The sequence below is a fragment of the Pelophylax lessonae genome (genome assembly GCF_965119305.1).
Source record: "Pelophylax lessonae genome assembly, chromosome: 5".
NCBI lineage: Eukaryota > Metazoa > Chordata > Amphibia > Anura > Ranidae > Pelophylax > Pelophylax lessonae.
Genome location: NC_138772.1, coordinates 98,738,208 through 98,753,686, shown reverse-complemented (window position 1 = coordinate 98,753,686; position 15,479 = coordinate 98,738,208). Strand labels below are relative to the sequence as shown.

The following is a 15,479-nucleotide window of genomic DNA, read 5'->3' as shown; positions in this document are numbered from 1 at the left end:
GCCACAAAAGCTCAGAAAAATTCCTAAAACTTCCAGGAATGCGACTCCATCTCCTTCCTTTATGTGATCGTGTTGAAGCTTGCTGACTAGCTAATTAGGAACCCAGCATTCTGAAATGGGGGCATGGAGAATCCTCTGCCCTTTGTAAGCTCAAGTTTATTACTTGGTCTCCTCTCCTTGCTGAAAAGGGCTGCTATGGAGTCAAGGCAAGATAAGCTGAAAACTGATGGAGCCAGCATTAATGTGAACCTGTTGTTTTGCCTGCATGGGCAATTTCAGTATAAATTATTCCACAAACCACTACAAACCTCTAGGTTTCTAGCTTGGTCCCCCCTTCTTAGCCTACTTGTTGGAGAAGCCATCCATCACAATTAGGCACTGAATGAGGGGCTTAAAGGAAAGGTCATGTCCAAATTTGTACATACTGTAGTTTAATCTGCCTGTATCAATCAATTGGTTTGATATACTGTTGACAGGGCAAAACGTTTTACCATATGCTCAGCTGAAGTTTAAGAGAAACCTCAATTTTGTTCAGTAAAAGTCAAGCTTGTCCCTGCCCCATCACACCTTTCAATAATTACTATTAGTCAATGATACAGTCCATCAAATTAAAGCAGAAAAAGGATTGTTTTGGAGGTAAATGGCAAATCAAATGTGACTTTAATAGGAAAAAAATCAACACTGGTATAGAACTTCAAATGCCTGCTGAATCTCTCTAGGATACATTGATCTAGTGTTGTTTTTATTTTTCCTATGAAGATGATCCCTGCTTATTCCGGTTTTATCATATGCTCAGTTTGAATTGCCCAGGTGTGTGACAAGGTTACTTTAAATTTAAGTTTAATTTATGGAAAATTCTTTTATTTTTGGATGTGGAAAAAGCATTGAAGAAAACTGCCTATCGTAGGTCAAAGCTTATAGTGTAAGGTAGGCCATACATTATACATTTTTTTTTTTTCAACCATTTTTCAACCAGCAGGTTGAAAAAAAATAAATAAAAATGTGCCGATTCCTCCATCCACACATTCAAGGTGGATAGGGGAATCACTTCCATTGCGTTATTGGCTATTGCCGGAGGCACTGATCATTCTGAAAAAAACCTGACAGGGTGGTTGTATGGAAGTCAATATTGTGTACAACCTGGGTGCCCATACATGGATTGAAATTTGTCCAGTCCCTGCTGAAGCGGCCGAATTTCAATCCATGTATGGCCACCTTAACCCCCACAGCTGCAAAAACATAAACGATAGTGTATAACTGCATAGTGCCTTTACTGTCCCTACACAATTAGGACTCTGGTCACTGTTTTGCACACTATTAGATATGTTCAATTCAAACACAGCGAGCCCTAATTTTACATTTTAACCGGAGAGTCCTCCCAAAAATTATATTTCAATAAAACTCATGCGAGTCTACCACTTGTAGGGTTTTTGTTTTAAAGGGTAACCTTATTGTGCATAAAGTAAAATGAATACAGAATAACATAAACAAAGGGAAATAGAGCATACAACGCTCAAATATCACTGTGTGTAGTATACAGTATGTCCATTCAGTGTAAAAAGGTCAATAAGAAAGTACTAAACATACATCTTACATTCAATCATAGTTATAAAATAGGAGAAATTAAGGTATCAAAAGACAGTATCATATTGAGGTATAATTAGTCAAATAATGGTAAAAGAAAGAGTTACACTTGGTCCATATGGTTGGTTAATGACTTAAGTATTGGATGGTAAAGTGGGGTTCGAGCTCACCCATGAATTCCACATTTCATAGAATTTACGGGGGCAGCCTCTAGTCTTGTACGTTAATTTGTATAATGGAAGTGCTTGATTAATAAGAGTAAGTCAGAAGGTTAAAGTGGGGGGAACGACTGTGGACTTCCATTGCATAATAATGTTTTTTTTTTTTTTAGCATAAAACATAACTAAACGTATAAGGAGTTGTGTGTTTTTAGAAAGAGATTCTTCGTCAATATATTCAAAGAGACATCTTAAAGAGTTACAGATATTGGGTACTTGGGTAACAGCGCTAATGAGAGCAGTGACTTCCGACCAAAAGCCTCTAACTGGCTGACATTCTCACATCATATGATAGAATGTGCCCTCTGCTAAGAAACATCTAGAGCACACCAGAGAGGGCATTCTGCGTAAGCAAAAGAGGAAACATGGGGTATAGCAGGAGCTGTATAAAAATTTAGTCTGTATAACCTTATCTCTAGCGGAAAAAACAACAGGGACCTGTACCGGGAGGATTTTCTGCCAAATTTCCTCTGTTAGATCGGGTATATCTGAGCCCCATTTAAGTTCCGTGCGATAGTCAGTCAGTTGAGGAATGTAACAGAGATGTTAAGTATGTGGTGTAGCCTGGGGTAGCTCTGGAATGACTGCCAGCCAGTTTGGTGAAAGCAAAATAGTTCATTTATTTTAATCACAGCTAAACAAAAAAGACAATTTACTTCAGCCAAAGTAAACAAACAATCCAAATCCCGGTATTGGTAATTAAGCAGCAGGCTCACCACTAGTCTTCCGTCCCATACCGAGGTCAGGCTTCTCCAAAGTAAGGGTGTCAGGCAGGCCACACAGGGGGGGGGTTAGCAGCCCGTGTCTCAGCTTTTCTAAGAGCTTTCACTTGCTACAAAGCAAGCGAGTCTCTCTCTTCCACTCTCTTCCCTGACACAGGTGCTGATTTCCCTCTGCTGCCTTTAAAGCCTCCACCTGAGACTTAACCCCTGAGTACCACAAAAGCTCTGCAACGGTCCCTAAGAAAAGAACCACAACTCAAAAAGTTGGGGGAATGTACTTGCCATCCTGGACACATTCCTGGTGTCCTGTACAGTAGAAATTCGTTTAGAATGAGATGGGTCAGGTAACAGTCGCTCTAAGAGGGAGACTTGGATAGGGATGTCCCAGAGACTAAACTGTGTCACAGGGGTATGTCGTAGTTGGAGATATCGAAAGTAAGCTGTGGGAGGGAGATTAAAGTCTCTACAAAATTCTGCAAAGGAGCGGAAGGCATTTTTGACAAACAGGTGGGAGATCAATTTCATTCCTTTTTTGAACCAAAATGCGCCGTTTTTTTTTTTTTAAAAACTCCTGCAAGCACTGATTATTCCACAGTGGAGCATTAAGGGAAAATACAGCATTTGTCCCTGCCAGGAGCAATTTAGAAAGCTTTAAAATCTGCAGTGTCATGGATAAGATTCTTGTGCCTTTTCTTCCCCTTGACGATGTAGCAAGTTCTGTAGGGACTCATAGGAGGTAAGAATAGCAGCTTCTAAAGCTGTGGCAGTATTATTGACTGGATAGAACCACCAGTGGCGTAGGCTAGTTAGTTAGGAAGCGATAGAATATGTTTGCTTATTAGGAAGTGCCAGACCTCCTCCTAGAATCGGCAATTGCAGCGTATCTTTAACAATTCTAACAGCTTTACCTCCCCAAATAAAAGGAGAATGGAGTCAATCTCTTGGAATCTACGTTTAGTGATATATACCGGAGAATTACTTAGTATGCAAAGAAAACATGGCAGGAATATCAATTGAAAAATATTTATCCTGCCCAACAAGGTCAGCGGTAAATTGTGTTTAAGTCTTTAAAGTACTTTTAAGTCTATTAAAGAGCGGGTCCAAATTATTCTTTAGATATAAGGAGATAGGTTGTTGAACTATTGCACCTAAGTAACGGAAGGATGTTACAATTTTTGAAGGGCACATTGGTGGCAGAGAGATTAAAGCATCTTGGTCTAATTGAAACAGGAGGGATTTTTCCCAGTTGACTCGGGAATCTTGAGTAGTGACCAAAACACCGGATGACACTCGTAAATGATCAAGAGAGGATTGAGAATCAGCTAAATATATGAGCATGTCATCCGCATAGAGGGACACCTTTCCATCTATGCCATCAATCACCAGGCCAGTAACTGAGGAACATGATCTTATCAACTCGGCCAAGGGACTCTATCACCTATGCAAAAAGCAACGGCCACAGAGGACACCCCTGTCTAGTTCTTCTCGTGATAGGGAAAGACTCAGAAATAAAATTATTCACTCTGACTCTGGCCCTAGGCTTGTTGTATAGTAGGTGAATTAATTGAAAGAAAACATTGCCAAAGCCAAACTTCGCTAGTACTTCCTGTAAGTACAGCCATTCGACCAAGTCGAAGGCCTTGTGAATATCCAAAGCCAAAACAGCCCTGGATCCGGTGTTATAATGTGCAACCTGCATATTGGTAAAGAGCCACGTAGGTTGATAGAGGTAGAGCGACCCTCGAAAAATCCTGTTTGGTCCAAGCCTATAATAGTGGGAATGATGTCATTCAATCTAGGGGCTAGAACTTTGGATAAAATTTTGACATCCGAATTGGTGAGATAGGATGGTATGATTCCCAATATAGGTGATCTTTGTGTGGTTTTGGTATAAGCACAATCAATGCTTCTGATATAGAGGGCAGTATATAGCCCACATCAAGAACGTAGTTATAGACTCAAAGCGGAAATCTGTCAAGACCAGGCATTTTTTTTTTGTGCAAAGGATTGTATGTCAAAGGAGCATCCAACAACGAAGTCTGGCTTTCCGACAGTTTATGGAGGTGAATATCAAACAAGTAATCATCTAATTCTACTATGGTATAGTGAGCTCGAGTAGTGTACAAAGTGCGATAAAAAGTTTCAAGAGCTTCCACAATGTCTTTAGTCTGTTCCACTATGACTCCTTCAGGGTTTTTGATTCTGGGAATAGTTCAGGACTGAAAATTAGGTCTAGAGAGATAAGCCAGAAGGTGACTATTCTGGTCTCTGAATTCAAAAATACGTTGATTTTGAAAGAATAGTTTATTCTGTGTACGTTCTAAAAGTAGTAAATCTAACATTCTGGCTTTGTGTCTCCAGTTAGCATAAGTGTCAGGAGTGGGGGTGGCAGAATGTTGAGCCTCTGCAGCATGAAGTTCATGCTCCGCGTCCACCAATTTAGACTGGGCTGCCTTATGGGCTTGTCCGATAGCTGCTGCAAAGGAGGCGCGCATGGTGGCCTTGAAGATGTTCTAGGTCATAGGTACAGGGGCAGTATTTTTGTTGGTCGCCCAATATAAATTCATGTCAACAAGCCCCTAATCAGTCACTGCTGAGTCAGCTAAACCATAAAGGGCTCAGTATCCAAATCCTGAATGAACCAAAAACACCCAGAGCAAGATTCACCAACAAGGCAGAATGGTTGGATATCGCTCTGGGGAGGTATCTAATTGCATTTACCATGCCAAGCATTTCTTGAGAGAACAAGCATAAATCGATATGTGAATCACTAAGAGCGGGCCCGCTTAAACTGTGCTGTGCGAGCCCGCACAAATTACAGAGAGCCAGAGCTGTCAAATCGCGATGGATTCAGGACCCTGCCCCGTGAGGGGGATACTTGCATCAGTGAGTACATATGTGGGCTGTTAAGTAGGATATGTTCATGGGGTGCAGAGGCAGCTCCTCGGTCCTGCTGGCGGCAGCGGTGGTGGCTAGACTGGCGATGGGATTCTCTCAGCTATAGTGGGCAGAGACAGCAGCCATGGTGTCATAAGAGGAACAGATGGCCTGGCAGTGTCAGGAGTTCATGGCAGCTTCTGTGACCCCAGCAGAGGATCTGAAGGAGAAGAGCCAGGACACCAAGACCAGCATAGAGCTTGTCATTATGGAGACTCTGGGTGAGGTGTGCTGGGTCCTGGAGAGGGCAAACAAGGGCTTCACCTTCACTGTGGACCACTGGGAGAGGAAGGAGGGTGAGTGCCATATAGCCTGCTGACACTGTCCTGGGGTAGTTAATTTCTGTCCTCTGCCTGCCTTATACTGTCTTTGAGGGTGCTGATTACTTACAACTCCACTTATATGTCACACATGTCACAGGTTTCTTACCCCTCACTTAGAACATCTGGCAAGTGTATTCAATAATAAATGAAAAAGTAGTAAATTGATATTTTTAATTTAACATCCCCCTCCCTTTAAAATATGCATTATTATTTGCATTTACATAGTGCCAACAAATTCTGTAGCGCTTTACAATATTCAATTACAAGCAAGTGGGTCCCGAAAAATAACTGTATTCAGAAGTGGATGTTGGCCCAAAAAATTTTGGGTAGCCCTGTTCTATCAGATGAAAAACTTTTCTCTGACGGAAGCTGTCTAAGACTGTGGCACTGCCTGTGCCTTGTAGGCAGCCATGCTGTTGTCAGTTCTTTATTGGGGCTACAGCAGTGGGCTCATGGCAGGAGATCAAACTCTGCCTCACTCCTCATAAAACAAAACTTTAGGAAGAATTTCTCTTTAAGAAAGAGCATGCTTTGTTCATTGTTCGAGACCAGTGTTTCCCAAGCTTTTTACCCCAGAGGAACCCTTGAAATAATTTTCAGGTCTAGTGGAACCTTTGCAAAAAACAATTCTTTGGAGGTCAGTGGGAAAAAAGCTCCTTTCATTAGTTGCTAGTGGAAAGAATGTCTCGCTTTACAGTGTTCTTCATCGGAATGCTACCCTTACAGATCATTGATGTCAAGTAGTGTTGGTCCTAGAACTATGAAGCCACCAACAAATGGGAGGTCAATCGGCCACAGCTCAAGAAACCATAGGGTTCCACAGAGTCAGAGCACAGGTTGGAAATGGCTGATCAGAAAGATTATTGGTGCCATGCCACTGGTTCTTTCAAGTGGTGTTGACCCCAGAACTTTACAGGCACCATCAGACAGGAGGTCAATTAGTCACAGCTCAAGGAACCCCTAGCAACCTCTGGAGGAACCCTAGAGTTTCATGGAACCCTGGTTGAGAATAACTGTTCTAGACGCTCAATGAGTGGTTAAAGTATCTTCTGCCTTGAGTGCCTTGAGACGGGGTATGCCCAGGAGGCTCTGTTAAGTAACTTTACTTAATACTAATGTAATAAGGGAAGTTGGGGGGAGGGGGGGATTCTGTATGGACAAAGTAGATATTCAAATAAATCCACGGCACTATCCCCCAAATATTAACTAAAGAGGAGAAAACCCCCACTCTTCCTCCAATAGGAGAAAAAGACAGGAGAAAAGAGGGCATTTTATGGTGCCTTACACAAAAACACAAATATAAAAACCAGAATAATTTATTGATACATCAAATATTAAAATCATCGAAAAAAAATGGATTTTTGTAAGATCTTACCGTAAAATCCTTTTCTCTTAAGCTCATTGACAGACGTAGTCTTCTTGATTCTCAAGAGCTGGGTTATGTTGTCTCCGCAGGAGTAGGACTAGGCAGAAAGACAAAATGTTCTGGCTCCACCTTAGGGGCAGTCCCTGAGGGTATATCCTCCCTCTCTCTGCTACAGGGAATCAGTTCTGTTCTAAAGCAGTAACAGAGAATTTAACCCAACCCAACTCAATGATAGAGGGGTGGGTACTACGTCTGTCAATGAGCTTAAGAGAAAAGGATTTTACGGTAAGATCTTACAAAAATCCATTTTTCTCTATCGCTCATTGACAGAATTAGTCTTCTTGATTCTCAAGAGCTGGGACATCCAGAAGCAGTGCCACAAATGAGGGGTGGGATTGACAAAATCAAATCCAATCTAGAAGGCCCAACCGGTGCCAAACTAGAAGTTTTAAAGGCTCATTATAAACAAAGAATGAGACTAAAGAAAAATTTTCCAACGGAAAAAACCCTCGAGGTAGACCACTGGTCTCCTCAAATTGCGGCCTGCAAAACCTTGCGGCCAAACGAGGCATCAGACGATGCCATTGCATCAACTTTATAATGTTTAGTAAAGGTATGCACCGACGACCAGGTAGCCGCCTTGCACACCTGGACCACTGACGCCTGATGGCGAAAGGCCCATGACGCACTAAGTGCCCGAGTGGAGTGCGCCTTAACAGGGAACGGGGGCTCCCGACCCTTAATAGAATAAGCCTGTACTACCGTCTGTCTGATCCATCTGGAAATGGTCGCGGCAGATGCAGGCAACCCCTTTTTGGGTCCATCTGGGATCACAAAAAGTGAATCCGTCTTGCGAAACGAGTCTGTCGTTTTCAAGTATACCCTGATCACCCGGACCACATCCAAGGAGTGTAAAGCAAACTCTCGCGGATGACTGGGCTTAGGACACAGGGTAGGTAACACAATTTCTTCATTCAGATGAAATTCTGAAACCACTTTTGGTAGGAAGGATGGATTCGGACGAAGAACCACCTTATCTCTATGAACCACCAGATATGGTGAACGACAAGATAATGCGGCCAGTTCTGACACCCTGCGTGCAGAAGTAATAGCCACCAAGAAGGCCACCTTCTGGGACAACGTAGGTAGAGGAATCTCCCTAATCTCTTCAAAGGGAGGTTTCTGAAGAACCGACAACACTAAATTAAGATCCCAGGGGGGTAACGGCGCGTGCACTGGCGGAGCCAGATGTCGCACCCCCTGGATGAAATTCCGCACCAAGGAATGAGTAGCCAAAGGCTTCTGAAAGAAGATAGCTAATGCTGAGACCTGACCCTTGATAGTACTCAAGGCCAGTTTCTGCTCAACCCCTTGTTGCAGAAAAGCCAATATTCGACTAATCGAGGACGGAACCCCAAAGGTTCACACCATGCAATGTAGGACTTCCATGTGCGATGATAAATCTTTCTGGAAGTCGCTTTCCTTGCTTCAACTAGAGTAGGAATAACTGAAGCTGACAAACCTTTGTCCTTCAGCACCTGGGTCTCAATAGCCAGGCCGTTAAAGCCAGCGATCGTAAAGCAGGATGGAAGATCGGTCCCTGAGACAGTAGGTCCTCTCTGAGAGGAAGTCTCCACGGGACGTCCGCCACCAGTCTGACCACGTCGGCGTACCAAGCTCGACGAGGCCAGTCCGGAGCTACCAGAATTACTGGAATTCCTTCCTCCTCTATCCTGCGAAGAAGTCTTGGCAGTAACGCGAGAGGAGGGAAGGCATACATTAGCTGGTATTGCCCCCACGGGGCGATCAGTGCGTCTGCGGTTTCTGCTAGAGGATCGCGGGAGCGAGCCACGAATCTCTGAACTTTCCTGTTGAATCGTGATGCCAACAGATCCACATCCGGGGTGCCCCACCGTAGGCACAACTGGTGGAAAACGTCTGGATGGAGGGACCATTCCCCCTGATCCAGAGTCTGACGGCTGAGATAATCTGCCTGCCAATTCTCCACCCCCGGAATGAACACCGCAGAGATTGCTGGAACAAATCGTTCCGCCCAGCGAAGAATGCAAGCCACTTCTTTGGCTGCTCGGACACTCTTGGTGCCCCCCTGGTGATTGACATAAGCCACGGCCGTGGCATTGTCCGACTGGATCCGAACCGGGCTGCCCTGGAGCTGCTCGGTCCAGTGAATCAGACAAAGTCTGATCGCTCTCAGTTCCAATACATTTATCGGTAACCTGGATTCTTCCGGGGACCAAAGTCCCTGGACAGATAACTGACCGAGAATTCCTCCCCATCCGGATAGACTGGCATCCGTGGTCACTATCGTCCAATATATTGGCAGAAATGACTTTCCCTGGCTGAGCATCGGAGACCGAAGCCACCAGACCAGAGACTCTCTGGTCTGTTTGCTCAATCGGATCTGATTGTCCAGGGATTCCGGATTCCGATTCCATCTGAGAAGAATCTCTTGCTGAAGAATTCGGGTATGGGACTGGGCAAATGGGACTGCTTCGAAGGAAGCCACCATCAACCCCAGAACCCTCATGCAAGTCCGAAGGGAAGACCAGCTGTTGGACAGTAACAACTGGACTGCTGATTGAATCTTTCGGAGTTTCCCTACCGGAAGAAAAAACTCTTGTCCTGACTGTGTCTAGAATTAGACCCAGATATTCGAGCCTCTGGGTGGGAACCAGAAATGACTTTTGCTGGTTCACCAGCCACCCGAATTCCTGTAAAGAAATCATAGTAATTTCTATGTTTTGTAGCAAGGTCTGAGGAGACTCTGCATGAAGCAGAAGATCGTCTAGGTAACCAAGGGTCGATATGCCTCTTTGGCGCAGAAGTGCCAACATTGGGGCCAACACCTTCGTGAAGACCCGCGGAGCCGTGGCGAGACCGAAAGGTAACGCCACAAACTGATAGTGGTTCTCTTCTACGGAAAAACGTAGAAACCGCTGATGTCCTGCGAAAATGGGAATGTGAAGATAGGCGTCCTTGATGTCTATGGACGCTAGGACATCCCCTGGATGCAGAAAGGCTGCTACTGTGCGAATGGACTTCATTCTGAATCTTCTTATGTTGACAAAAGAATTGAGTGCCCTTAAGTCCAGAATTGGACGCACTTTGCCCTCTTTCCTGGGTATTGTAAATAGGTTTGAATAAAACCCTTGAAACCGTTCTGTCCAAGGAACGTGGACTACCACTCCTTGTTGTAGTAAATCTGTGACTGCTCTCCGCAGATCGTCTAAACGATCCGGGGATAGTCGGCTATTGGAAGGGAAGAATCGCGCCGGTGGGAGAGATCGAAACTCGATCTTGTACCCTGACCTTATGACTTCGCAAACCCATCTGTCCGGGATTCTGGAAAGCCATGGATCCGGGAACCGGCGAAGACGTCCCCCCACCCCAGTTATGGGTGGGGGCGCACCTTCAGGCTTTGGACGGTTTATCTTCAGGACTAGAGGGGGCGGGCTTTTGCTTGCCCGACCAACGACCCCTGACGCCTCCTGCAGGAGCTTTGGAGGACTTAATTTTTTCACCCGCGGGACGAAAAAACCTCTTGTGAGCAGAAAAAGAAGGCCCTCGTCTTTGACGAGTTCCTTTACCTTTAAAATTTTGCGGTAAAAAGGTGCTCTTTCCACCCGTGAGATCCTAATGATCTCATCTAAGTTGGCTCCAAATAGACGCTCTCCTAAAAAGGGGATATTAGCCAATGCTTTTTTGGAACCTTGGTTGGCTAACCAACCTTTTAGCCACAGTGTACTGAGACAGATGCTCGCGCCAATAATGAAGTGGCGTCTAACGCCGCATCACACACAAACTGTAACCCCTGTATCATTTGTTCCAACAAATCTGATACTGCCTGAGGGACCTCTTCTAGGTCCCGGCGTAACCACTTGGTCCATACAGTTACAGCCTGCGAAACCAGACCAATAGCAATTATTGGTCTGAAAGCTGATCCAATCAAGGTAAACATGGTGCGAGACATAGCTTCTATCTTGCGATCCACTGGATCTTTAAAAAGACGGAGCGTCTTCTAGAGGAATAACCGTGGCTTTATTCAATCTAGCAATTGGTGAATCCACCACAGGTGGTTCTGTCCATTTCTTAATGAGGGTTTCCTCAAACGGATAACGCCTGTTAATGCGTTTAGAAATAGTAGAAATGCGTTTTGGCAGACTCCATTCTTCTTTGATTGGATTGCCAAAACATTTGGGCAATGGAAAAACCTTCGCCACTTTGATGCGTTTTTTAGTCCCAAAAGGGATTTCAGTTTCAGCTATTTCTGACGGAATACCCTGTAATCTTAAGGTTTCTTGAACAGATACTTGAACAGTGCGTTTACCAACGCTTCCTCTCTGGCTATGGCTGATGCCGAAACATCCTCCTCACTGTCCGAAAAGACAGTACACGAGACACCAATACCAGATGAAGTACCTGCAACTGCAGAAATAGGCTCAGAGTCTGAATCCGAGGTTACAGATAATAAGGGGTTAGGCGGGGGTCGCTTACTTGCGCCCTGTCCCTGACAAGCCACTTCCACCCGGGACACAAAAGTTTCCATAATAGCGGACAATGATTCAATCGTCAGTGGGGTGCTGGAGGATCCCGCAGACCCCTCGAGGGGATCCGGAGGAGATACATGAGTGGCAGGGTCCATGTTAATCCAGGACACCTTTGCCAGAAAACACAAAAAAACTTTTTTTTTTTTTTTTTTAAATAAAAAATACCTCTTTTTTTTTTTTTTTTAATTTTTTTTTTTTTCATGTGTCTCCCCCTAGCGCAATAGCGCCCCTCAGAGTACCTGCTTCTCGATCCCACAGAGAGAGAGAGGGACCCCCAAGGCTCACCAACCGATGCAGTGAAGTTTCCAACCAACTGCAGTCAGCGTCTGTCTTTTACAGACTGGAAGGAGCTGTTGCTTTTTCCCGGGTAGAAGGACGTGGCTCCGCCCCCTGTGTACGCCTTCCGGCGTTCCCAGCTCTCCACGAGGTAGCTGGGCTCATGAAACATGGCCGCCCCCATACAGGAGACATTAGACTCCAAAAACATGGCGGCCGGCGTGACCTGAGGACATGCATGCACCTGGTCTACGGCAAAATGGCGGCGGACCGCCGAAATCGTTTTTCCCAGCACATCCACCTGCATCTCTGCTGAGTGGCGATTGATTGATCTACAGGAGATACACTACAAATAAGGTAGGATTATACCTCCTATGTCTGCTGTAATGCTACAGTCTGCTGGGTAGAGTGTTAGCTCTCAAACCAAGTCCACTTCCCACAAACACATACTGTATTTACAAGGGGGACTTTTAGTGTCAGATATATACTGACCATGTATGGAGGGGCCCATAATTCATACTGCCTCATAACGAGGAAAGAAAAAAGGGAACGTTTACTCACCATACCGAACCGACAGGCACCCTCTCTTCACAATACCCTCTCCACCGGGGTGGGGGTTTGTGGACCACTCCGGACGCCTCGACTCTCAGGTTCCTGGCGTCCAAGCGAGATTTTTAACTCGCAAGGTCAGTCCCTCCACTGGGACTCCGTCGCGGCCGAGCCAGCGCGGAGCTCTGGTCTGCACGCGCTCGTAGGCAGAAACCGGGGTGACCACTGGATCTCAACATCCAGCCCGTCGCCCGGCCCCGCATACTTACTTGAATGTGTCGCGGCTGACCAAGCGCAATGCAATGGTCTGCGCGTGCTCGTAGGCCGGCTGGGGTGACCACTAGTGTCGCCCAGTCCGGCGTTTTTGCTTGAAGATCTCACAGGAAAAACACTGGAGAAAAAACTACCTAAAAAATATTTCTTCTAAAGAAAAAATCTTGCCAGGACCAAAAAGATCCCAGCAAGGAACTTAGGTCCTTACTCCTGACTAGACAGAAAAAAACTGATTCCCTGTAGCAGAGAGAGGGAGGATATACCCTCAGGGACTGCCCCTAAGGTGGAGCCAGAACGTTTTGTCTTTCTGCCTAGTCCTACTCCTGCAGAGACAACATAACCCAGCTCTTGAGAATCAAGAAGACTACGTCTGTCAATGAGCGATAGAGAAATGACAATAATGTAATTCCCTATACAAATCGAGTATTCGATTGAGCAAAATCAGGTACATGCGATGTGGGTAATTCAGGATCAATGCGTTTCGCCCATAAGGGCTTCCTCAGGATCCAAATATGAAGAATTAACACCCCTCAATGGCCTGAAGAGATTAGCAGTCACCTGGAGGATGCCCAATGTCAGATCCCTCAAAATTATTAAAAACAGAAGAGAAAAATTCTGACGGACCAAGGATGGATCAGACTGGTGAGGCAGCGAATGGCTGGCGCTGACTGTAGGACTGAAGCTGTATATGACTGACAGTGATTGCGAGGCCAAAGGCCAATAGGCACTTGAGAGGTGACTTGTGACTGTCGGTCGGTATATGGGAGAACCTGACTTCGTGTGCATCAAATCGTATAAATTGTGGTCTGGCAGTTACGTTGAATATATACACTATTGATTGGTGGTTAAAGAGCAGAATAGTGAGAGGATCTTCCTCTTGATCCCCCTTTTCCTTTGTAGGAAAAATAGGCCTACCAGCTCGTCAGGATTTTGCTCTCCTGTTTTTAATAATTTTGAGAGATCTGAAATTGAGCATGGTTACCTGGTGGGGATCCTATCTTCATCCTCCAGGCGACTACTAATCTCTTCAGGTCATTTAAGTGGTGTTATTCTTCATATTCAGATCCTAAAGAAGCCCTTATGGGCGAAACGCGTTGATCCAGAATTACCCACATCGCATGTACCTGATTTTGCTCGGTCGAATACACGATTTGTATAGGGAATTACATTGCCATTTTTTCAATGATTTTAATATTTGATGTATCAATAAATTATTCTGGTTTTTATATTTGTGTTTTTGTGTAAGGCACAATAAAATCCCCGCTTTTCTCCTGCCCTTTTCTCCTTTACGTAAAAAAAAATAGGAAGTTTAAAAAAAGAAAAAAAGAGTGAACCTGTAACCAGAGGGTCAATTTTACTTTTCAAAGCAAACCCTGTTAAAGATGAGGCGCTATACTTACATTTTCAGCAGCTCATTTGTTGAAACGCAACTGCATCAGATATCTGACCTGTCGGATTGGATGAATATCAACTACTTATGCATGCTGTGGTTTTTCCTGTAGTGATCTACGAGTTGTCAGGAGGAACTACAGAGTGCAGTGGGCAATAAGCATTCTACACACCCAAAAGTGTGGCATACCAGCTGGGGGGGAAAAAATGAGGAGGCAGTGTCCTAACAAAGGAGCTGCCAGAAAGGTAAGTATAGGACTTTATCTTTTGTGTGGTGTGCTTAGTGTAAATGTGACCATGTGGTGACAAGAAAAGAAAACACATTTACTATGGCTTTCCGGGAGTAAATAAGACAAACTAGCACAGGGACACCCCCCTACTGGAGTACCCCATAGATAAGAATGTGCTGAGTTATTTGAACCACCTGTGCACACACAAAACTGAAGGAATATTTTGGGTGGGCTTGGCATTTATTCAATATCCAAGGCAATATTTTATAATCTACTAAATCCAGATACATCATAACTTTCACACTGCATGGGCAAAGTATGTGTTCTGTGCAGAGCTTGATCAATTAGGCAGCATTTTTTCCAGACTCGCATCAGGAGACCAGAGAAGATAAGAACTCTATCAACCATGGAGAATTAGCAAGCAAGTATAGATTAACACCAGGATAAAACTGACAATAGTTAGGTAGAATAAATCCCTGGATCAGTTTAACCACTTACCCACTGGGCACTTAAACGCCCTTCCTAACCAGCTTTCAGTGCTCTCACATTTTGAATGACAATTACTCAGTCATGCAACACTGTACCCATATGAAATTTTCATCCTTTTTTTCCACATCAGAGCTTTCTTTTGGTGGTATTTAATCATAATTGTTTTTTTTTTTGCTCCATAAATGAAAAAAGACCGAAATTTTGTAAAAATGTTGGCCAAAATTTATACTGCTACATATCTTTAGTAAAAAATAACCCAAATAAGTATAAATGTTTTGGTCTTTGTGAAGGCTATAGAGTCTACAAGCTATGGTGCCAATTTTTGAAAATTGAAGTAGAATAGGAGGGGACCAGCGCTATGGATTATTCCAGAGAATATTATTAAAAAGTAGGAAGCAGCCACCAACCAACCCCTAAAAATTAGGGGTCAAGTTTTGTAAAAAAAGGGGGAGTAGTTGGAATCGGCGCTACCTAATATATGGTAAAACAGTGGTATATCCAGACCATGGAGTGTCACTCTATAAAAATGTGCAAAATAAAAGTGCTAGTGCAAAG

At 44.3% G+C, this 15,479-nt stretch overlaps 1 protein-coding gene across 5 annotated transcripts in view; it reads right to left on the bottom strand.

Annotated features, from left to right (window-relative positions):
* Positions 1–15,479, bottom strand: part of DIP2C (disco interacting protein 2 homolog C) — a 762,684-nt gene that overhangs the window by 259,975 nt on the left and 487,230 nt on the right. The window lies entirely within an intron of this gene.